The sequence below is a fragment of the Balearica regulorum genome, chromosome 3, assembly GCF_011004875.1.
Source record: "Balearica regulorum gibbericeps isolate bBalReg1 chromosome 3, bBalReg1.pri, whole genome shotgun sequence".
In the NCBI taxonomy this organism is placed as follows: Eukaryota; Metazoa; Chordata; class Aves; order Gruiformes; family Gruidae; genus Balearica; species Balearica regulorum.
The window spans coordinates 102,181,817-102,204,597 of NC_046186.1; the positions used below are offsets into that span (position 1 = coordinate 102,181,817).

The 22,781-nt window shown below is 42.6% G+C and overlaps 1 long non-coding RNA gene across 1 annotated transcript in view; it reads left to right on the plus strand.

Annotated features, from left to right (window-relative positions):
- The window catches only part of LOC142601312 (uncharacterized), a 150,518-nt gene that overhangs the window by 122,490 nt on the left and 5,247 nt on the right, over positions 1-22,781 (plus strand). The window contains exon 3 of the long non-coding RNA XR_012834915.1: positions 17,146-17,207. This is a non-coding gene — a long non-coding RNA (uncharacterized LOC142601312). The remainder of the gene's footprint in view (positions 1-17,145; positions 17,208-22,781) is intronic.

Genomic DNA, 22,781 nt, shown 5'->3' on the forward strand with positions numbered 1-22,781 from the left:
AGCATAGGCTTTTGACATGGTGAGTCACTTTTCCATAAAGAAGAAAAAAATTTTACACAGTTTAGCTTTAGATTGTGAATTTAGTGCTGAAATGAGCCTAGACAGTCAACAGGGATAAAAAGAGGCTTCCAAGCGGTGCTGTAAGCATGCAAGTACTGATGCCAGCCCAAGTGAGGCACTCTGAGTTGCTTCTGAGAGGGCATAGTCTGTAGGTCCCCAAGCTGGCTGCTTAAATTTTGACTGTCCAAGCCCCTGAAAGCTTCTTCCCCGCCCCAATCCCAGCACTGGCATAGCTGCAGCTCCACGTCATGTAAACCCTGGTGGCTCTCCTGACTGCAAGATACCAGCCTCCAGCGTATGAGATGCAAGCTATGTGTACTGTGCAAGTGCTGGGTGATAAAAAGGTCGAGTTGCCACCTCAGATCTCCCCTTGGCTTCAGTCATGTCTGGGAATCACATTACAAACTTCTGCCTTATCCTGTCTAACAGGAAATATCCATTTCTCATAATTTGTGTGCTCCCCTTCCCCTGGGAACGGCTGCTATTTCTGTCGTGCAGAAGGCTTTCCAGGCAGGCTGGCAGGATAACCTTTGGCAGGAGGAAGATCGAACCTCAGGCTTTGCTGGGCTCTGTGTCTGTGGGGAAGGAGAGGACGTGGGGAGGCACAGGGAATTGAAATGCTTCTCAGGGAGCCTTCATCTGCTGCAGCGGGCCAAGGTGCTGTGTGAGGCTGAAGCCTGTACATAGAAGCCTTCCCTGTTGTTTGATGGGAGTAAGGCATTTTGGCTTTCAAAACAAAGCCGCATTTGCAATCTTTGATCTTTCTTTTCTATTCTTTGTTTTTCATGAGGAAAGATGCAGACAAACTAATGCAGACAAAGCAGGTTATTTGTAAGCCAGCTTGAGTACCCATTAAATCTTAAAGGCTGTATTATTCCGACTTTCAATACCAATGCACAAATAGCTTTTCTTTTTTTCCCATGGATCTTCCATATGGCCAGATGAACAGGCTGGCTGCATGGTGAGCAGCAAAAAGAACAGCTGACATATAGTTTGCAACCATGCTGCAACATCTGGGCAGAGTTTGGTCAACTGCATGCCTGATAATAGATTTTACATTCAGACAGAGAGATTCCTTTTTATGGGATCGTGTAAAGTAGCACAGAAAATATTAATGTCAACTTTGAAGTGAACAATGAGTGGTGTGTTGTAGCAGCAAAGCAGCCAAGCCTGGGTGCTACGATATCTCTGGCTCTTTCAGTACCTTTCTGTGGGATCTTAAACAAATAATTTTCTCCTGCTTTTTACCCTCTCTTTCCCCCCCTCCTCCCGTTGTTCAAGTTTGGTTTTTTGGTTTGGTTTTTTTTTTTCCTTGCTAGTTAGTCTGTAAACTCCTCCATGAGCAGTTGATTGTCATCACACACGCACTCACAGTTATGGCCCCAAAAGGCATTTATGCCTCACTGGTCAAAGCGTACAGTTTTCTCTTTGCTGTTCACCACTGCAGATGGCATAAAAAGATACCTTGGGTTGTTACTTGTGGAGATCAAGAAAACCAATTACTAAAGGTCAGTAGCGTAGCTCTTCTGGTAGGACTGCTGCAAGAATATGGGACCACAGAGAAAGGAAAAGAAATGCACAGATGGAGCCACATGTATATGTATACACGTGTGCTAATACAGAGAAAAGACAGTCCATTGAGCAACCTCTCCTCTTCCATCCAGATGAAGAAAAACATGGTGGCAAATGTCACAGAAAGTGCTCATTTTCTGTCCAAATGTTGTTGGTTCGGCAGCTTTTCAGCAGCAGAAATTAAGGCTTCCAGTTTGTCTGATGTGCAGCCTGGGAAGGTGAACTTGCTATTTCCCTTCACTTTTTTAAATATGAGGAGGGCGGCTGGTGCATGGGGCTATTTCTGGGGGTCTCTTCCAAGGCTTGTTCGCCCCTGGTTAGATGAAGGAATGCCCCAAAGTACTGCAGATCTCTTTCAAGGTGTGGTTTCACAGCCCCAGCTGAATCAGCGTTCAGCTGTGCTGGTTTGCACATGGAGGAAGGCTCCATATGGCGTGTGAATGGCATATCCTGGCGCAGCCCCTCCTACCCAGGTGTGGAGCCCAAAGCCCGGGAGGGGGGGTTCTGCAGAGGAGGGGAGTATGCCAGGGAGACAGCACTCCCCCGTCTGTGCTCCCTGGGCCAGGATCCACAGATCCTGGCTCCCCTCTGCCTCTTCTAGCATTTGGCCCAATGTTTTGTCCTCATTTTGCTTGTTCTGTAGCAACAGTTTCTTAGCAAACACCATTCTCAGAGTGGTGCTGATATTAATTGATGAGGCTGGTGCTCAGAGTTGTCTTGGCATGGTAAGGCACTATCTAAGTAGAAAAATAAACAGCCATGTTCACTCCAGTTCCTTTCAGAAAATGGAAAAATAAATCAATGCCTCCCAGATGGAAATGAACAAAATCATCAGCAGAAAAATATCTTAAAGCTCCTAAGAAAGCTCTGAGAAGGCAGGATGAACAGCCCTAGTTTGCTGGGGATTTTGTTTCCATTAAACAAAGAACTACTGCTTCTCTGATGTTGGGCTGTGAACAGAGGAGTTTGGGGTTTCAGATATGGCGTAACATTTTAGGAGTTTAATACCCTTTCAGAAAGAAAATCCCTATCTGCTGTGGGGAAAATGGTGATTTGTCTTGCAAATGATTGGTTTTCCTTTGAAAAAGCAGCAATGGGAGATTTTGTCTCCAATTTAAATGTTTCTTTCGTTCCTTTTAACAGACCTGACATAAAACATTTTGGTTTTAACAAGTCTGTTGCCACTGGCTGTGGCTGCATGAGGGACACTGTTCTTACTGTAATGGAGAGGCCAGTCATATTGGGTTCAGCTTTAACAACAATAAAAATAACATTTGAGATCAGAAGTTTCTTGAGAAGATATCTACTACGTAGTATTATTTCCAATATTGAGCAATGTGTTTTAGATGCTTTTTCTTTTTTTTTAACTATAGGAACTCTCCCAAATTCATGATATGAGTTTAAAAATTAGACATTATTGCCTTAAATACAGTCTAGATGAACTGCTTTTTCTAGGGTATGACCTTAAATATGAGCAATACATTTTAGAATTAGTACATAAATGATCAATAAAAAAGAGCAAACCAAACCCATAACCTGAAATGCAAAGATTTGAGCTTTCTTTCAGACTTCTTACGTTCATTTTTCTCTTTCATATCTGAAGTGAAAATGAATTGTTTTAAAAGACCTTGAGGACCTGACACAGTAAGCTTTGAAATCATGGACTGCATATTCATTTTAAAGAAACTCAGTAGCAATTTTATAGGGGTCTTCAAAGCAGAGTTTATAAATATTTCATGCTTTGGTTTTCTATTACATGTCACTAAATAATAATGTAAAAGACCCCTCACTCTCCCTTTTTGTTTCAAGGATATAGTTTCTTTAGTTTCAAATGTTGTCCCCTAAAAATGATGCCACCAGTGTTTTCATCCCTGTTGAGTTAAAGTTCTCTGATGGCTGGAGTAAGGCTCTGTCTGCGAAACATGAGCTATCATTTGTTCAGACTGAGAAGGAGCACCTGATTCAGGTCTTGGGAGAAGACAGGACACAACTCAGGGCTGGTCCAACAAGTGGTTGGTCTTCATTTTTCATAATAGTCTGCTAGTGAAGAAAACTGATGCGATTCTCAGGATCAGCTATCTACTCGCTGTGAATAATCCAGAGTGAACAGTGTGTGTACAACTGAAGTGCCAGGCTGAGAAGTGGAAATTGAGACAATACAGTCAAGACATTGTCAGGAATCAAGTGATTTCAGTCCAGATTGTGAGATGGCTTATCAGCAAAGACCTGTGCAGCTGTATTTAAGAGTACAGTGTCCAAGAGTTACAGTGTCTTTCTGAGCAGCCCTCTGAAGACAAGATGCTGGGCACCTGACAGGTATCTCTCTTTTGCAGCTCTTTCAGAGGAATCAGCATCAAGGTAAAGTGCAAGGTGGTAGATGTTGTACATGCCCTGATAAAAGTTCAGAATAATTTTGTGATGTAAATTGTAAAAAATGGTTAGAATAAATGTTATGGAAATTGACCTTTGTTACATTATTTGACTATAATTAAACGAGAAGCCAAGTGCAGATAGCTTAGCGGAGAAAATGTTTTCATACTTATCTAATCTGTGGTTTTAAGTAGGGACAGACAAACTCATTTTGCCTAGTTTCAAACCCACTTGAATACTATTCAGCAAAGCACTTACGGTCATATTTTCAAAGCTTGAGATCTTTTCTTTCCCCCACAATGGTATCACTGCTGATATTCCTTCAGTGAGAAAGTTCACATGGTTTTACAAATGAATTTCAGGAGCATCTGAGTCTAAAAGCTCTGTGAAAGTCTGAATTAGAACTCTCTGGTTGTCTCTTTTCATCCCTGAGCCCTTCCTTTCCTCTCCTTAAAGCGATTGGCATACAGGTCGTTAGCGAGTTGTCTATCCAGCACAGAAAGTGCATGCAGTGAGAGGAATATAGGCTGCTCCTGGATACCCCGTAGGGTCTGCGTCTAGCCAATTTTTTCGGACAAATCTATGTGTTCAGCTCAGGTTTCTTGGTACCCTTTTTTTGATTCAAGATGAAGTTAAGACTGGTTGAAAGTCTGAGAAGCTGCAGGATTTTGAGATACAGAGCAGGAAACACAAAACACTTGCCCTCGAAGGCTTTCCCTGTCGGGCTGAAAGGGGACTTCAGCATGCTAACCTGCTTTGTTTTAACTGACTTTAATAGAGCGAGTGCAGCAGCCAGCAAAAAAGCCCAAAAGCTGTGAAAGCACTAATTAGTTCTAACATCTGGCAAGAATGACCTCAAGCGGATGGATGTTCATTATATGTGTGCAGGATCAGGCCTACGGTTTGTACCAGCTCCTTTGTATGCATGAACTGGAGACCAGAGTGGGTTGTAGCTGCAAAACAAAGGCAAGAGGTGTGATAAGAGACATTATCTACTTATTATTATGCCATGGAAGATGGACAGGATTAGTAGAGTCAAAATATGAATTGCTTCATATCACTTTGCAGCTTTGAAGAGCTTGCATACACCCTGGCTTTATTACCATTTTTGGCTCCTCTTTAAGCATATATGCCAAGAGTTAGTGCAGGTGAAAAGGGAGGAAAAGCAAAAATTCCTCTCTTCAGCTCTTTTGGGGCTGCTCTAAGGCTGTTTTGTTCCATTTCATACTTGCAAATTGATCTGTAGCTGATACCCGTATACATTCCTGCGATACTGTGAGCTGACAGACAAAAGCGAGCATTGCTTTCTAGTCATTTGTCCTTCTTAGTTGAAACAAGACAGAAAATTAGAGTGAAAGAAGGCCAATCTGAAGACAAAGATCTGAAAAACTGTTGCATGACTGCACAGTGAGACCAGATGGCTGTATGAACTGTCTCTCCTTACACATGAGCACATGGATAATGAAATAAGATTTACACTCATCTCCCTGTAACGTCCACCATGTCACATGGAGCCTGTGACCAAGTATTAAAGATCAAATAGATGCCTTTTGTCAGAATGATGATTAACACACAAGCCTTGCTCAGTCCTGTTCCTCCTACACATAGCTTTGGAAATCTATCATGATTTGTCCAAAAATGAATTGTCTACTGATGACCCATGTTAGCTGTAAGTCGGGAGTGCTAAAGAGAGATCGGCACGTACAGTTTTCTGTGGGAGGAGCTCTGTGCAATCTCTGTCATCCAAACCAACACTGGAGTCTTTTTGGCTGTTTTCTCATACCTTCTGTTACAACTTTATTTCTGTTCCTACTGCAGGGTTTTCCCCAGAGTCTAAGGCAGCTGTAGTTACTTCTACCACACTTTCATCCTCTGTTCACATTCTTTCACTCCCATAAAAGCAAGCACTTCAGATCTAATCCAAAGTAAAATAGAAATGAACTACTAGAACTGAGAAGTATTTTGGCATTCTTGTTTCTGGGAAAGTGCTTTGCAGTCGCTTGTTCTTGGCGCAGACAGGACTGAGATGAGAAAGAGGAAACAATGGGACTATGAAGGATTTCATGAACTGTTCAGCCAATACCCAATTCTCACAAACATTTCCTCATCTGACAGTCTTTTTCTGCCCTATTACTTGAGTTTGTATTGCTACCATGTATCATTCCCTGGAGTAACACTGTGCCTCCAGGCCTGGTTTCACATTATTGACCAATGAGTCTTTCCATCTCTGTAATGATTGCCTTGAAAGTACAACTGGCAGCTCTGGCTTTCTCAAAAAGCGGATGACCAACAGGTGAAGTTGCAAGGTGTTTTCTTCATCCAGGAACTTCAGACTGCCACTTTTAGAAGTCATGTTTTAACATCTCAAGTTCTGAGAAGTCTTTTAAGCAAAGTATTGGGCTGTAAGAGTGAGGTACAAGTTACTGGCTTCATTTGTTCTATGTGAGTAGTCATACAATTCTGAGTGGACACCTCAGCTCCTATCCATATGTATTGCATTGAATTTAAATACAAGATGATATTCTGTAAGTGCCATCTCTGCTTTATCTATTCCAAAATGCTGGCTAGAAGTCTGATGTGACATGGGAACTTCACAGTCATGCTCCTTTCTTCCTCTGGCCAAGTGAATACCAAAGTCTTCCACATGTAGTGAAACAGCTTTAACAGAGTATTCCCAGTGCCTGAGCCTGCTTTATGGGCCACAGGTTAGCACAAATTTCTGGAAACTAGAATATATAGGTTCAAGTCACTGCAAGCAGATGGAGGATATGAGGCCCCATCTTTCATACACCAAACTGACTCCTCTGCGTAGGTGTTTACTTCTCCTCATGACTCTAGATATTGGAGTGGAACAAATCCTTGAGCCACTGCAATCTTCAGTACTGAAGTGGTTTTCACCCTTACTTTTTTTTTAATTCATTGTTATCCAGTCTGTGTCCTCCCACACTCTCTTTCTGGATAGCTTTTAAAAACAGGACAGAAATCTCATCACATACTTTCTCCTGCCTGAGAAGGTATTGCCTGGAGCAAAACCAAAACCCTCTGATTGAGGGAAAAACAGGTTAACAGGGAAAGTGGATGCATAATGCTGGAATGGAAGTTTTCAGCTCAATTTAGCATTCCCTCCAGGGTTTACAGAGACTAGTCGTTTGAGATCTCTGGCACCCACATGAGTTATATGGTTTATTCTTTATGCGTGGAAATGAAGTATGACACAATATTCCACAACAGAGTATTTAAATAATGCAGAACTAAGTGTGCAACTACCTATGTTTAATTATATATGTCGTTGCACAGAAAAGAAAAAAATCAGTAGCTGAGCTAAGGTTGCTACACTGAGTATTCCACCACAGCAAAACAGAAAAAGCAATTAAATTGTTCAGCAGCCTATTCCGCCCATCAGCTCTTCCCAGCTTCGGCTACCTCCCTTCCACCACCCACAGCCCACATAGTTCTATCTTGTCCCTGAGCAGTCAGTCCTAGCGGTGTTCATCACTTATAGGTGCACTGTTGGGTGAATGATGCTGCAGTGAGGTTATTTCCTTGAATTACAAGCAGCTCAGTTGTGTCTCCAGCTTTGAAGGGCAAGCGAGGTAGAGGAACAACTCAGAATGATGAAAGGTAAGCTTCTCTGGAACATGCAGGGAAGCATAAGTGTATGGGAAGATAGAGGAAGAAGGGAGGAACTGTAATACTGCTATTAATTTTTAGTAAAGAGCATGCCACTTAAGTGTGCATACATGTGTGAGCTGATGAACCAGATTTCTGGGAGCTGTAAGTTTCCACCTTGTTTCTTAAGGGTGGAAGCAGTAGACCAAGAGACCACAACATCTTAAGACATCAGTGCCATGCTCAAAGACATTGAGGTCCTTGCTCTAACGTGACAGGAAATGAGGACAATCCCAGGGGAGACATGCTAAGAAGCAAGGTTGTTCTCTGATAACATGAGGGCAGGACAGCGATGGACTTGTCCTCAGTTAGAAGAAGGCCCTGCTTCACTCTGTGATGGCTGGGCCTGAGCCAAACAAGTATTCAGGGTACTAGAGCTGGCTCAATTTTTGGCATGCTCAGTCTTTGAGGAAGTGAGTGAATTGCAGCTATAGAAAAGAATCAGTTCCCAAATCTCTTGTTGTTCATTTTTGCTTGGCTGGTGAGTTGTGAAAGAGCCCTTGGCACAACTTGTTACAGCATAACTCCCTATGGTTTTCTGTATGTGCCCATTGCCACAGTACATATCCAAGCCTGGAGACAAAGGTGAACATGCTCCCTCCCCCACAACTACATTGTGCCTCAACAGACATTTAAACATCGGAGAAATTCAGTTGCTTAAACCCAGTCTTATTCTGCTATTTGACACACCCATGTTTATCTGAGATACTTCCTTAGGGCCAGCTGGCATGATAATGGACATATGAGAGACCCACATGCCTCTGGAGCAGCAGTGGCCACCAGGTGGAATACCTTACAGCATCTCCCATGGCATGAGCTGCCTACATTAGCCAAATTAATTGAGCATGTGGTGTTCATCATAGCAGAAAATTCAGTAGGGGCCTAAGAAGAGCTGAAAAAAAAGTTTCCTCTAACTGGTTGTAACTGTTTTGGGACTCTTTATTTTGACTGAAGAAGTTCAACACATCCACGCTGGAAAGATTAGGTACAAACATGCGTGATGTTTCTGTGAGTGACACACATGGTGACTGGGTGTTATCCTTATTATAATATCTCTAATAATCTTGGTCATGACAGGTTTTGTTCTTATTTGGGTTTGGGGTTTTTTTTTTGGTTGTGTCATTTCTATTTTGTTGCAACAGTTCCCTTACTGCTTGAATATCACCATCTGTGGGCGTAGAGTAATCTTTGTCAGTCAAACTGTATGACTGCTCAGGAGCTGACTCCTTGAACATCCTGAAGGAGCTGAAATTAAATCAGAGTTTTCTCAGGTAGAAAAGTCTGCTTTGTAGAAAAAGTAAGAAGCTGTTGTCTTCAATGTGAGAACAGAAATTTGGAAAAAAATGTTTTCTTATTAGAAATCAGTGAGAAGGATGAAATTGTTATTTGTTTGAATTTAGTCTACACCAAAGTCAACAATCAAACTGCTCTAAGAAATAAGGGGGAAATATCAATTAGGTTCTTACTGGACATGTGTCAGTGTCTTTAGTGGCATTCACCACCTTCTGGCCTACACATGGGAAGAAGGAGCAACAGCTGGGGTGGGATGAGGCAGGACTTGACTTTGGCTAGTTAAAACTTCCATAGGGCCTCATCCAAGAGTGTGGTCATATGGCAGCATGAAGTCCCTAGCCGTAGCCCATGGTTCTTATGGGGCTCTGTTGAACCAGCTCAGAAAAATTATTTTTCTTGAAAAGCAGTCTTTTCTTTTTCCTGTTACTTTTCAGCCAGATCAGTTCTCTGACCCAGTTCAAGATGCAGTTGCATGCCTCCCAGCAGAGAGAGTTGTACAGACGCAAAGACAGGCAGCCCAAGCCAGGATGCCTTAAATTGGCCACCGGGGCTGCCAAATGCATGAGTAGGTGGCAAGAGGGAAATGCACAAAATGCATGTGTAGGAGCGACTTTGTAGGTCAAGAGAGAACCTCACTTTACAGAAATGTTAATCCAGCACCTTTTACTAAAACATTCACTTAAAATATGTGTTTGTCATGCTGGAATGTGCTAATGGCTGCAATCAAGTTGTCTTTCATCTGCAGGCAGTTGCTGACCTCATTAAAGCAAATGGGCTTGCTAGCTACATATCACTGGTGTTACATAGAAGAAAAGATTTTCTTATGAAGAAAGATAGATGAAGACAATGAAAGACTAAGGTATTAGGCTTCAGGGGAAGCCAATCAACTTGAATCCATGCAGGCTGAAGCATTTTCTTATTGCAAATGTAAGGACCTGGGTGCTGAGCAGACGGTGGGAGTGCAGTGGGAGGTAGGAGAAGCAGGGTGAGGTGGCCCTGGAAGGAAGTCAAGAGAGAGAAAGACCTTTGGCCAAAGCCCTTGCTGAGAGGCAGGCTTGAATTCTTGAATAGGGAAGTTGCTTTTTGTCACAACTTGATTCAGAGAAACAAAAGTTTCTGTGTATGCTTTGTAAATAAGCTGGATTATGTCAAAGAAACATCTTCCTCATATGCTTGATTTTTTTTCTCCCAATTTTTGTAGGTGAGTTAGCAAGGTCATGGGTACTGGGTAAGGCCAAGGTTCAAAAGAAAGTAAGACGAGGCATAGATGTGCAAAACAAGGGCTTTTTTTTCCTATTACACAGTTGCAAAGGCCCTTTGCCATAATGATGGAATTTGACAAAGATTAGCTGATCATATGTTTTAATCGGTTTTGGCATTTTGAGGAAATAAAGAAAGAAAATCAGACAAAATACCCAAGGTTTAAAAAACAATCAGCCACTGCCCATGTGCAGTAAAAATCTTCTACCAAAATGTCACAGGGATTTTTTGCAGAGGGATATAATGTTCATATGCAGCAGGCAGGCTGACACACAAGAACTTTGCAATGATTACAAACAGGCCCATGAGGTTTGATGTGAGCTGCGTTGCCTCTGTAGGTTTTATTAATCTGATGTCATCAGTTGTTGTAGGGAAAACACTAGACTCTGCAGCCTGATTTAGTGGCAGGTGAAAGAAGATGGATCACATTTTCATAGATTTTTGTTTTAAAAACATAAATGCCTTTGTACTGTCCAGGAACAGAAGTCGCTCTCATCCTGGTGTCTGATTGATTTCAGCAGAGCTGTACCCATAAAGCAAAGGACTTTATCACACCCTTTAAGAGAAATAGATCCAAGAAACCAGAACGCCTGTACACAACTTTCAGCCAGCCTGATTTCCCTGTTGAGCAGTCTGGGACCGAGTTAGTGGAACAAGGACAGTTTGGATCCAAGCAGTAGCTATTAGGAGAGCTCCAAACCAAAAAACCCTGTAAACCAGAAAACAGTCGTAGCTCCTCCTGGTTTTAATTACATTGTGGGAGGATTGACCTCACAGTGACTGGGTATTAGTATTGTTATTACTGTTGTTGTTTCTTACACCAATGTGGCTGCTAGCACTAGCCATGAGGCAGGTCCTGCTGGGCTAGGCTCTATACAAGCACAGGACAAGGGCTTCCAGTCCAGGGGTAAGAAACTGGACCACAGGTGGGGCTAGACAAGGAGTTGGGGAAGGTGTCAAAAGGGAATGGATCCGTATCAGTCAGAGGGGGAAAGGCAAGTGCAAAGCTCTGATTCTGTACACCACCCTGCGCTGCATTGCGTGCTAGAAGGGAAAAGAGGCTCAGTGATTCACTGCAGCTTCTCTAGGAGCCGTTGTGCTTGGTGCTGCACCACTCCTCATAAGTGCAACTGCTTGATACCCAAGGATGTTTCATGGTATTTTTGGGTTCTTGTTTCTTCATTATTTCATGAAATAATGTGCAATTTGTCTGTAACTGGATTGCATTCATCCTCTATTTGCCCCAGCTTCAGAAACGAAAAGCTAAACCCATCTTTTTTTCAGCTGATATATGTTTTGAACTTGGTGATTGGAAAAGACAGAATAATACTCTGTGTGTGTGTGCGCGCGCGTGCACACATGTATGTATGTGCGCTGCCAGTTAGCTGAGGCACTAAGGAACTGGAGAGTGGAATTAGAAAGACAGGTTGATGTGCTGGGGAAGATCAATGAATATGAGAGGTTCACTGATGACAGATGGCTGGTTTCATACTCCGAAGGAGTGACAGAGGAGGAGGAGAACCAGCTGTGAGCGAGTTGCAGGATGAGTGCATTGGAAGCACAGCCTTGTGCAGGAGAAGCAGCCCTGTTCCAGCAGAAGCAGGAGGATATAAAGGGCAGCGGCTGGGTAACTGAGAAGAGGTAGTAAAGGAGGGAAGAAGTGTAATAAAGAGAGGGGGGCTTGTGCCAGCGCCCAGTACATTTTCCAGAGTTTTAATGATTCAGAAGACAGGATCTCACAAAACGATGAAATGAGCATGGGGAAATCTGCGGCAAAATTAGACCAGAGAAGTGTTGATGGCAGAGCTGATGTTGCAGATAGTCGCTGCTGTTTAAAACACCAAATCCTCACACAAACGCACACAAGTCAAACGCTTCCAGGAGAAGGGAAAGGGGATTTTAGTCAGTGGGCTACGGCAGATAAAATAGCCTAGCATAATGGATAGTGATTTTTATAAATGATGTAGAGGAAAGGCGTGCAGGTATTGTAAAAAGAAAGCTTTACACCCCTTAGCTGGCCGGTGGAAGAAGAAAGCAGCATAGTGGTGTTTTTTAGTATGTAAGTGGATCATTTTACCACAGATAAATGAAGAGATCTGGGGGGTGGGGAGGTGCAAGAGTTTTGGGGAATTATAAACAACAAAACAGAGAAAGTAAAATGGCATAGGAGAGATGGCCTGTATTATTCCCAACCTTATGGGAGCAAACAGATTGTCCACTAATAAGGAAATGATCTAGCCATTTTTTTAGATTAGTGGTGTGGGAGGAGAAGAATTTAAAGGAGGGAATGCATGGATCTCTCAGTAATGTATCTGCTGGTTGTCGTTATAGGAGATAATGAGAATGTAAAGCAAAGGTGGGAGGAGAAAATATCTTCTATACAAATGCTGTGAGCATATTAATAAGGTCACCAATTGGAAACATGCATTTCCAAGGCTAAGCGTGATATTCCTGGAACGTGTGAGCTAGAAGGAACTGAAAACGGAGTAGGGAGATGCAGTGTTTATTAAAGGGGACAGGCTGTGTTCTTCAGTCACAGCAGAGACAGCAGTGTATATCCATGTCCAGAGCAGGAAACACTACAAATGTTTTGCCTGTCAGAGAAGAGGCTGTTTGGACAGAAGCTGAGGAAGGACAATGAATGCAGTCATGTTATTCCTGGATGTTGCCACAGAGCCCCAGGGCAGGCAAAGAAAGTAGGTTGGGAAATGTTTTTACAGATAAGAGAAGTCTGTAAAACAGCTCGAACATCGATCACGAGGGATTTTAATTACTCAGCTATTGATTGGGACAGCCACGATGCAGAAGTGAAGCAGAGGAATGGGTTTCCAGAAGTAATGCAAGATTGCCGTCTCACACAGCTAGCTGAACAGCCAAGCTTGCATAGTCTGAGGCTATTCAGGTCCTAATTCTAGGAAACATGCCAAGTCTGATCAATTAAGTTGAAGTTGGGGAGTAGTTAGGATCCAGTGTCACCATCTATCTTTAGAAAGAAAATGCTCAAGAGGAGACAACACAAACACTCCTGACACAAGAAGAAAGGAGATAAGCAAATGAAAGTTGTCTTAATGAAATTTGACTGGAATATTGTAACGTGTCGGAAACGCGATAGGGGATATTTCTTGAAAGAAGCCATAAAGAGGGAAGAAGAGGGAGTGGAGCAGTAATTGAAATTCATCCTAGTTCAGCATAGAGAAGGAATACAGCGGCAGAGGCTAATAGCTGCAATGATCCTTGGCTAATGGAGAGTTCAGTGGGGGTCATGAACACCTGCATATTTTAGAGCAGCCCTGACACTGCTCTAAATTATGTGGCTGTCTCTGGCTGTCCCTGGAAGCTATAATAATACCTTTACACCTTGCCCCTCTCAGGTATATCAATTGATAATCCAGAGCTTCTAAAACATAGCCTTCTATTTCTTATGGCATGGGTAGTGTGAAAAAATAAGTGTGTCTGTTACCAAAGTAGAAACACAGAAGAAAACTAATTCTTGTCCCAAAAGGTGAGAATGAAAAAGGATTTAATTGGGCTAGGAAACAACAGCATTAAGAAAGAGATGGGGTGTTCCTTCTCTTTTAGCAGTGGTAGATGAGGAAAAAATGCCTTACTTGATGATAAGTAAGAAACCCCAGTAAATCTCACAGGTGATATGACAAGCCCCTAGCACCAAAATATTAAACTTTCTGTCACTTAAAGGAAATTGTTCGTCCTGATTGTTCCAAGACTAGCAACACAGACTAGCCTGTGAGGCCTTCTACGGGAGCCTGGAAATTAGTATATATAATGACAACATGAAAAATTTGGTGGTAACTACAATATGAGCACATGACCTGGTGTAGACTTCCTAGAGGATGAGCTGACAGGTATGACCTTGGATTAGAGCAAGAAAAGCAAGTGTGAGAGCAGGACAGGACATGGCATTGCCCAGGAAAATCTCGATGTGGACGTGACCTGCATGCAGCAGAGAAGGGTAGACAATATTGGAGGACCATAGCAGCAAGGACCTGGAAAAGGCAGCCACTGGACCAGGCAGGTGACCATACTTATAAGTGGTGAAATAGCTTATCTACCTTTCTTCCTCATACTGGTTCATTTTGTAGAGTTGATTGAGTGGTCAGTGGAGTTGTTCTTCCTCAGTTACAGGATATGAAGGGTAGACCTCTCCATCTGATTCACTCCCTCTGGCTCCACTTATAGCTGATGGAGAGCAACGCTCATACTTAGGGCTTAAGTAACATGTGCTAAAAATTCCTGCTTCTCTCCAGCAGCCATAAGGCAGTATGGATGATGAGCTCAGATGTAGAAGCCTGTATTGAAGGCACATATAAGTGGCCAGATGAAGCTTACACTCAGCCTGCAATATTGGGGCAACTTTTTAGGTTGTAGAATGCCAAGTCCCTGATTATATTAGATAAAACAGGGACTCAGACTGGTGTCTCCTACCTCCTTCATTACTGCCATATCCACTGAGCTTCTGGCTGCCTGGGCTGTTCCCTTGCATTCTGTTTTGATAGTACCTATCAATAAAGAGTGTCAGTGCTGATGGAGGGCATTGTGCATAGAATCATAGAATAGTTTAGGTTGGAAAAGACCTTTAAGATCACCAAGTCCAAACGTTAACCTAGTGCTACCAAGTCTACCACTAAACCATGTCCCTAAGTGACACATCTACATGTCTTTTAAATACCTCCAGGGATGGTGACTCAACCACTTCCCTGGGCAGCCTGTTCCAATGATTGACAATCCTTTCAGTGAAATTTTTCCTAATATCTAATCTAAACCTCCCCTGGTGCAACTTGAGGCCATTTCCTCTTGTCCTATTGCTTGTTACTTGGGAGAAGAGACCAACACCCACCTGGCTACAACCTCCTTTCAGGTAGTTGTAGAGAGCAATAAGGTCTCCGTGAGCCCCCGTTTCTCCAGGCTAAACAACCTCAGTTCCCTCAGCCGCTCCTCATAAGACTTGTGCTTTAGACCCTTCACCAGCTTTGTTGCTTTTCTTTGGACATGCAAATGATGTTCATGTTTGTACACGTTAATGATCTGACTTTTAATGGAATAGCTCCTGGTCAATTCTAGTAAGAAACCATTTGACTGTAAATTTGTCCCCTTTTGTTGCTCATAGATCAATATGAAGGAAGATCTAGCAAAAAAAGAGAGTGCCCTAAAACATACATATATATGAACATAGAATGCAAAATTATCCATTGCTTTCTGATCAAGTATTGTCAAGAGAGTGCAATAGTTTTTAAAAATGTATCAGTAGCTGATGGTGTGTCTTGTCTACAAAGGCAAAACCCTCCTTACATTAGTGGTCCCTAATGCAGCTGTACTTGCAACACAGTCAAAGACTATTTCCCAAATTCACAAGAATATCAGAGAATTAAAAAATACAATATGGAAAGCTTGTTCACATATAAGCAGTATTTGAGCAGCTGCCCTTTTCTGTGGGTATTGAAAGACACATCAGTGTATAATGTTGTCAGAGGAGTTATATTTAGGATACTCCCTCATGCTTTGGAATATGCGTTTAGTTCTCATTAGCCTTCAGCAGCATGGGTGGTTACAAAGACTAGCATCTGCAAATTTGGCAAGAATACTGTGAAAATAGCCTTTCTTCTGATATATTAGGCACTCTAGTTCTAGTACACCAACAGAATCCTATGTCTGAATATCAGGGGGTAGCTCAACACGTGTAGTTCAATGTGTCTCTATCTCTACCTGTGTGCCAAATTCTGCCTACTCTTTCCACTTCTAAGAAGAGATGAAGTGGTAGAGAAGGAACATCAATGAGGAGATGTAAGGCAGAGACCAATCCCCAAAGTGGAAAAAATCCCCACCTAGTTATACTGTAGAGCCTAGAAATAGAACTCATTGTATTAGTTAGGCCTATAAAATTGTCCTGAGGCTATACCCACAGAATGTAGAATCATAGAATGGTGTGGGTTGGAAGGGACCTTGAAGATCATCTAGTCCCAACCCTGCTGCCATGGGCAGGGACACCCTCTGCCAGACGAGGTTGCCCAAAGCCCCATCCAACCTGGCCTTGAACACTTCCAGGGAGGGGGCATCCACAGCTTCTCTGGGCAACCTGTTCCAGTGCCTCACCACCCTCACAGTGAAGAATTTCTTCCTAATATCTATTCTAAATCTACCCTCTTTTAGATTAAAGCCATTACCCCTTGTCCTATCACTACATGCCCTTGTAAACAGTTCCTCTCCAGCTTTCTTGTAGGCCCCCTTTAGGTACTGGAAGGAAGGAGCCTGACAGACAGTTTTCAGCATGGAAACCCGTGTTTTCATTCTTTATTTTAATTTCTTTTGTTCTTGGCAAGCTAATTCTCTGTGGGTTGAGGACTATAAACCCATGGTCAGCTTGAGTTCAGCTGAAAATTATATTTTGATATTAACACTGATAGAGTATTTTAGAAGGAAGCAAAGATGAGAGATCTGTGATTTAGCTCCAAAAGGGAAACGAGTGAAGAAGATAATTTTTCCTCAAAGACCAATGATTAATGAACAAATATATAACAAATATGTGCTGTATATGAGATATTAAAAAGAGGTTCTGAGCATGACTGCAAAATGAGACAGTAAAACAATGACAAGGCAAGAACAGGTAAAAAATGCAGTAAGATTGCAGAGGAGGTTAACATAAATAACAAGAAAGTATTCAAGTATGTAAGGAACAGGGGTCAGTGAAGGAGATGTGCTGAACATGATTTATTGACAGCATAAGTAGACATAGTCAGAAACGTTAATGGATTCACTGCCTCGGTGTGCTCGCATAAGAGGATGGGGAACAGATAGAGAGGCAGAAAATAATTTCCTGGGATAGTGATGCTGGGGAGGGGGCGGGGAGAAAAAGAAATAGTAAAGAAAATGGGAAAGATCTCACCAGCTTGCCCCATGTCATAACAGATTTTCCAAAAAGAAACTGATTTATAATTAGGACTGAAGCAACGCATGTCTTTCCTGTAAAGGTAAGTAATGCAGATTTGGCGATTTACTACACATACTGTTTTGGTGGAAGCAAGAAATGGGAAATGCGGTCAAATAGGGTGACAGAGAGGAAACATACACTCTCAGGCTAAACTAATTGAGCATGATGCTTAAGAGTTGTACACAACCCCAGTAATAAACTTGCCAGAAAGCGATAACAAAACAAAAAGATACAAGAAGAAAACTTCTGTGAACCAACAGAGGAAGGCAGAAAATAAAGGCCTCTGGCAGAGTAGGGTGAACAGAGAGAGCAGAGTGGCTGTATCTACTACAGAAACTTGGTTTTGTTTTTGTTTTGTTTGAAACTCTGTAGTGCTCTCCGACAGCCCTGTGACCATGGGCTCATCTTCCCAACAAGGGTCAGCCAATGGGACCAGGAGATCACCCACCCTGTCCTGCCTCCTGGGGCCTCCACCTTGGCTGTTACCACTCCACGGTGGGGAAACGCTACAGGGAAACACATGGGAGAGGGTTGTGTGCAGGCACAGAAGCAGGACATGCTGCCATCCTCCCATCTGCCTAGGGGAGATGTTCCACCTGGATGTGAAGAGATAATGGAGGCAACAGTCTTCAGATGTGATGATGATCTCCTCAAGGAATAAGAGCTGTTGTGTACTTATTACTTGGATCAGGGTGTTGGCTTTGCCATTGAGGAAGCCAGTGCCAGATTTCCCTAGGCCCTCTGAGGAGGGCAAAGGAAAGCTTGAGGAAACAGGTTCAGGCCAGAATGAATGAGAGACAAAATGAAGTGCTTCAAAGCAGGTAAAGTGTAATGGTCATGGCACTTTCACCCTCTGATTCGGAAGCAAGGGTCACATCAAAATGACAATCTTATTTATGAGGATGAAGCTTTGGCTGTTTTGCTAAATCTGTTCTCTTTGTTATTGGCTCTTTCCACCCATTTTCCACACACAAGTTGTTTCCTGACTGACTTGTTGACTGTTTTCTGGAGGCAAAGGCTCTCTCCTTTGTCACTTAGCCCTACAGTGTCACGTGGGCCCTGATCTGAAAATTTTTAGATGCCACCATAACCTAAGTATTAATCGCAAAAGAAGCAGCTAAGCCTGAGCTTCTGCCCTGGATCCACACAACTGCAGTAGAGGCAGGAGGCTTCAAAAGTCCAGTCTCTGTCAGATGGGAGGTGTGCCGTGCTGGCGAGGTGGGAGATGTGAGCGTGCAGGGCCAGACGTGGCTGATGACGGTGGGGAAGGTGGCAGGGCACACCAGGAAACAGCACTCGGCTGGCTTAGCAGGCACCAGTCCAGCATGTGTTTGCTGAAAGATTTGGGGCGAGAGGTGTTTTAAGAAATAATCTGAAGTCCAAGGGTTCTTCTTATGCAAACCCTCAGCAGCTGGCAGCGTGGAGGAAATGACTAACGTTGTGTTTGTTGTTTCCCCTGCAGCACTTATGTGTGCGGAGCCTGCGGGAGGGGGAGAGGGGGATTTTCTCAAACTGTGTCTGCAAACAGACCCTGCTGATAGCTTTCCATTTGCTGCTAGCAGCTCGGAGGAAAAAAAAAAAGGACGCATCCCAGTCAGCTTCACTTCACGTGGAGACACAGACACTTTTCCCCAGGGAAATGACCGAGGCAGCAATTGGGGGGAGGAATCTAGTGTAAGGTGTATGATGACTAATGCTCCAGGTGCTCACCACCTTTCCTGCAGGGTTAATAGAGGTACAAAATACTTCGAGTTCGGACCCATGCCTCACCTGCTGCAGTCACTACCAGCCACACACAGACAATACACACCTTTTTCAAGCTGGGAGTCCTGAAATGACACCAAGTCAAACTTTCCCTCACTTCTTAACTTCCAGTCCCTCCGTAGTAGCTGCAGGAGTAGCCATATTCACCATTTCACCTCCCAAGTGTCTGTGTAGGAGGTTACCACCACTAATCCTACAGAGAGAGGAGCTGAAGATGTCAGGGAGATGGAGAGAGAGTCCTCTCTTGCTTCCTGGGCAGCGGCATTGTCCTCAGGACAGGGCAGCATCCAAGTGCAGAGTGACAGAGATATTTATGATGAAAATGTGGCATGACCGAAATAGTAAAACCATAGCTAAGACAATGATGTGCAACTGGGTCTGGGAAGGGAGACCTGGAACAAGAGCTTGACAGAGGCACATGGAGATTTTTCTTTGACTTCCAAGGGCCTGCAACAGGGTTCAAAAGACAACTTTTAGTTGCACGTTTCTAAGGAGAGCAGGGAGAGATACTGCAGGGCTGCCTGAGAACTGCACCAAATGTGATGATAAGAAGACATGAACGCTGGACTTTTTTTTTAAAAATAAAACAAAAACAACCTTATCCCATTCAAGGAACAACTGAACACAAAGGAAGGGGAAATTCTGATAAATACATCAAGGTCCCTACGGCAACATATCAGTTTTACTAAGTCAGCCCTTGCTGTGAGTGGGTGTCCACTCAAGCGGAGTCCCTGTGAACAAACATAAAGAGAAGCTGGAATGCACTCAGGCAAGCAGAGGTCAGATGTTTCTGTTGATGGGAATATTTTCTCCTCAATGTTTGGGGTATTCGGGGCAGTTGTTTGCTGTTGTTGTTGCTGCAAATCTGACAAAAGTTCCAAAAATCGGAAGTTGACTGTTTTTGTCACAGAGGCCACCTGGTCAACTTTTCTTGCATGAGGCACCAAAGCAAAGCAAAACAAACTTTTGGTTTGTTTATGCTATTGTTGTTCCCTCTTCTGTTGTTACTGTATAATTATTTTCAAATAAATGCCTAAGGGCTTTTTATTTTGTTGGTTTTGACCGTAAACACTTTCAGGATTATTTTGTTCAGAAAAGCCATAAGCCTCATTAATTGAACTGTTCTGTAAAACCTTTAGTTCAAAGAGCTTTCAGGGAAATAAAAGGATATCCAAGTCATTTAAGAATATGCTGAAGAGTGCTATCCTACCTGCTTTCAGAGAGAGTATGGAAGGAAAATGTATTTAGCAAGAACTGGTGGATTATTAAGTGGTTTTATCTCCACTCAACATCTCTCTGTAAATAAGTCAAGGTTTGTTGCAACCTTGTGCAAGTGCTGGCAAAATTTAAAGCCTTAAACAGTGAACTGCTTTGAAGAAAGCTTATCTTCCTAATGGAAACAAATTGTGCCCATTATTTATATATGTGGTAAAGTTTTATTAAAACATAGTGGGGGCGGCTCTAGTTTCCCTCCTTAAATAGGTTGATTATTTAACATCAAACTTAAACCTTGGATTGTGGCATATTGATAGAATATGAACCATACACTGTAATAAAAGCAAATAAACTCATCCTTTATGTGCCACCAGCAATGTTTTAAAACACAGATGTGAGCTCAAAATTATCCATTAAAGAAAGTAATGCAGCACCAGGAGGGTTTTAGCTTGGAAAAATGCCTGTAGAAGTTAACAGGATAATCTTAGTTGTCTTCCTTGGGGTTGTATCATACCCTCGGGAGTCTGATGTATCTGACACGTACTACTGCTCTGGAATAAAGTATACCATCATCACAGAGAAATAAATATAGCATAGGTTTCTTACTACCACCATAAGATTTCACAGGTTTTGTTATGTAGCGTAGTAACCAAAAACCCCAATTTTGCTTGCTTCCAATTATTTAAGCTCTCAAACAGTTTTTCTTAACTGGATGATTTTTTTTTTTATTTTTTTTTTTTAATTCTGCATTTCTCAGTCAGGAAAGGTTAGTCTTGATAGTTACAGATTTTGGTTACAGATCTGGTTTCCAATTTTGACTTTTATGGAAATGTGAAGATTTGTGGTGTTAGGATTCCCAATACTTAACTGAGTAGAAATAACCTCTGATTTTTTTCCTTTAAAAAAAAAAAAAGAAATAACACAATTGGATTAGGTTGATAATTTGGTTGGATAAGTGAAACACTTTTTCTAAATATTTACATATATAGTCATATATTACTTTTAAGGTATTCAGCACTGACATCAATGTTTCAGTTTAAGGTCTGTCTCTGCTGTTCTAGGCTAGCTGGTGCAGGGGCCCTGTATGAGAGTAAGTATGTTTGAGCTCACTGTTAGTGATACTTGAACATGAAATTAGCTTTCTCCCAGGATTTGAAACTGCTAATAAATTTCAAAGCCTTTAATGGTGGAACGAGGGCCAGTGGATTATCTAGTGTGATTCCTAGCGCATCCCTAAGTTACATCCCTAGCTTGTGGTTTGGGTAAGGACTAAGGGGGCTAAAGCCTCTCTTTCTAACACAAGGGTGTTACTCTCTGGCGACCATGTTGCAATGTTTTTAGCACACACAGCCCATCTCACCTGAGCCGTACCAGTGGCTAGGCACAAGATCCAGGCTCTCCTCTGCAGGAGGGCTGGGGAGCCCAGAGGCTTGGGGTGCGTGGTGGGTGCTGCAGAGCTGCTGGCTGGGAGCACCAGCAGTGCTGGTGGGGATGGGCAGGCTTTCTGATTTCCTCTGCGGCTGTCAGCATCCCAGGGAGCATATTGCATTTGGAAACAGAAGATATCAGGTGTCAAGAGCTACATTTGGTTTGCATTAAATTTTGTAAAAAAAAAAAATTAAAAAAAAAATCAAAATTAAGACAAGAAATTAGTTGGTACAGTAAAAAAAAAAAATATCTGAGAAATATCCCTACCTCCCACACACACACTGTAAGCCAACAGCTTTAGAATGCCGCATTCCTGGAATAGGGCAACTTCATCTCCTGTCTGCCGTGTAGATAAGTTACCTTAGCCTTTTGTCTATTGTCCATTACTGAGAAATATGGTTGAAGATGAGGCAACTTCTGTGCTGCACAGTGGCATCTTTGCCACGTAGAAACCCACACATCCAAAATTAAGTGTTTTGGCACTTGCACAACCCCTGGGCGAGCTTGCTATATTTGCTTCCTCAACACCCAATGCACTTGGAAAGCAAGAAAGCCCTAATTGTATCCTCTCACTGGGTGAGGAATGAAGGCAGGGAGAGGCTGAGGGCCAGATGCTTTGAGCACGTAGCTCAAAAACTTCTCTGAAGTGATGTTAAACACTTAAATGCACTTGAGAACCTGGGAGGTGGTGGCTGGGCCACTCCATGAAGGAGAGAAGAGCAGGGGCTGTAACTCATCTCTGAATGGTGTAACCCCAGGCATGGGGTTATTTTGCCTTCCTTTTAGCTTTGCTTGCAAACTGATACAGGAGTAGAGAGAATATTGTTATTAGATGCAACATGAAGTAACAAACAAAAGCTCATCTCTCGAAATGTAGAAAAATAAGTTTGGTCAGAAGTACTTTGTTGACCTTACTGAAATAACTCCTTCTCTGACCCAGATACAGCATGTGTAATCCACTTTGTAATGTCACTACAATGCTCATCAAGATTTCTACCTTGATATGACATCTGTAGATCAGGCATTCATTGTTCTGATCAGCAGCATTCTCGTGGTTGTGTTGCTACCTGGGTGGCTGCTGACACCAAAGAGACTTTGGCTGTATAAGATCATTTGAAATTTGCAGCAGCAGAGCATTTAGGATTTGCAGACAAAACCATTAAAGTATGGGCAGGATAGTTTTCTTTCCCTCTAAATATGAAGGAAG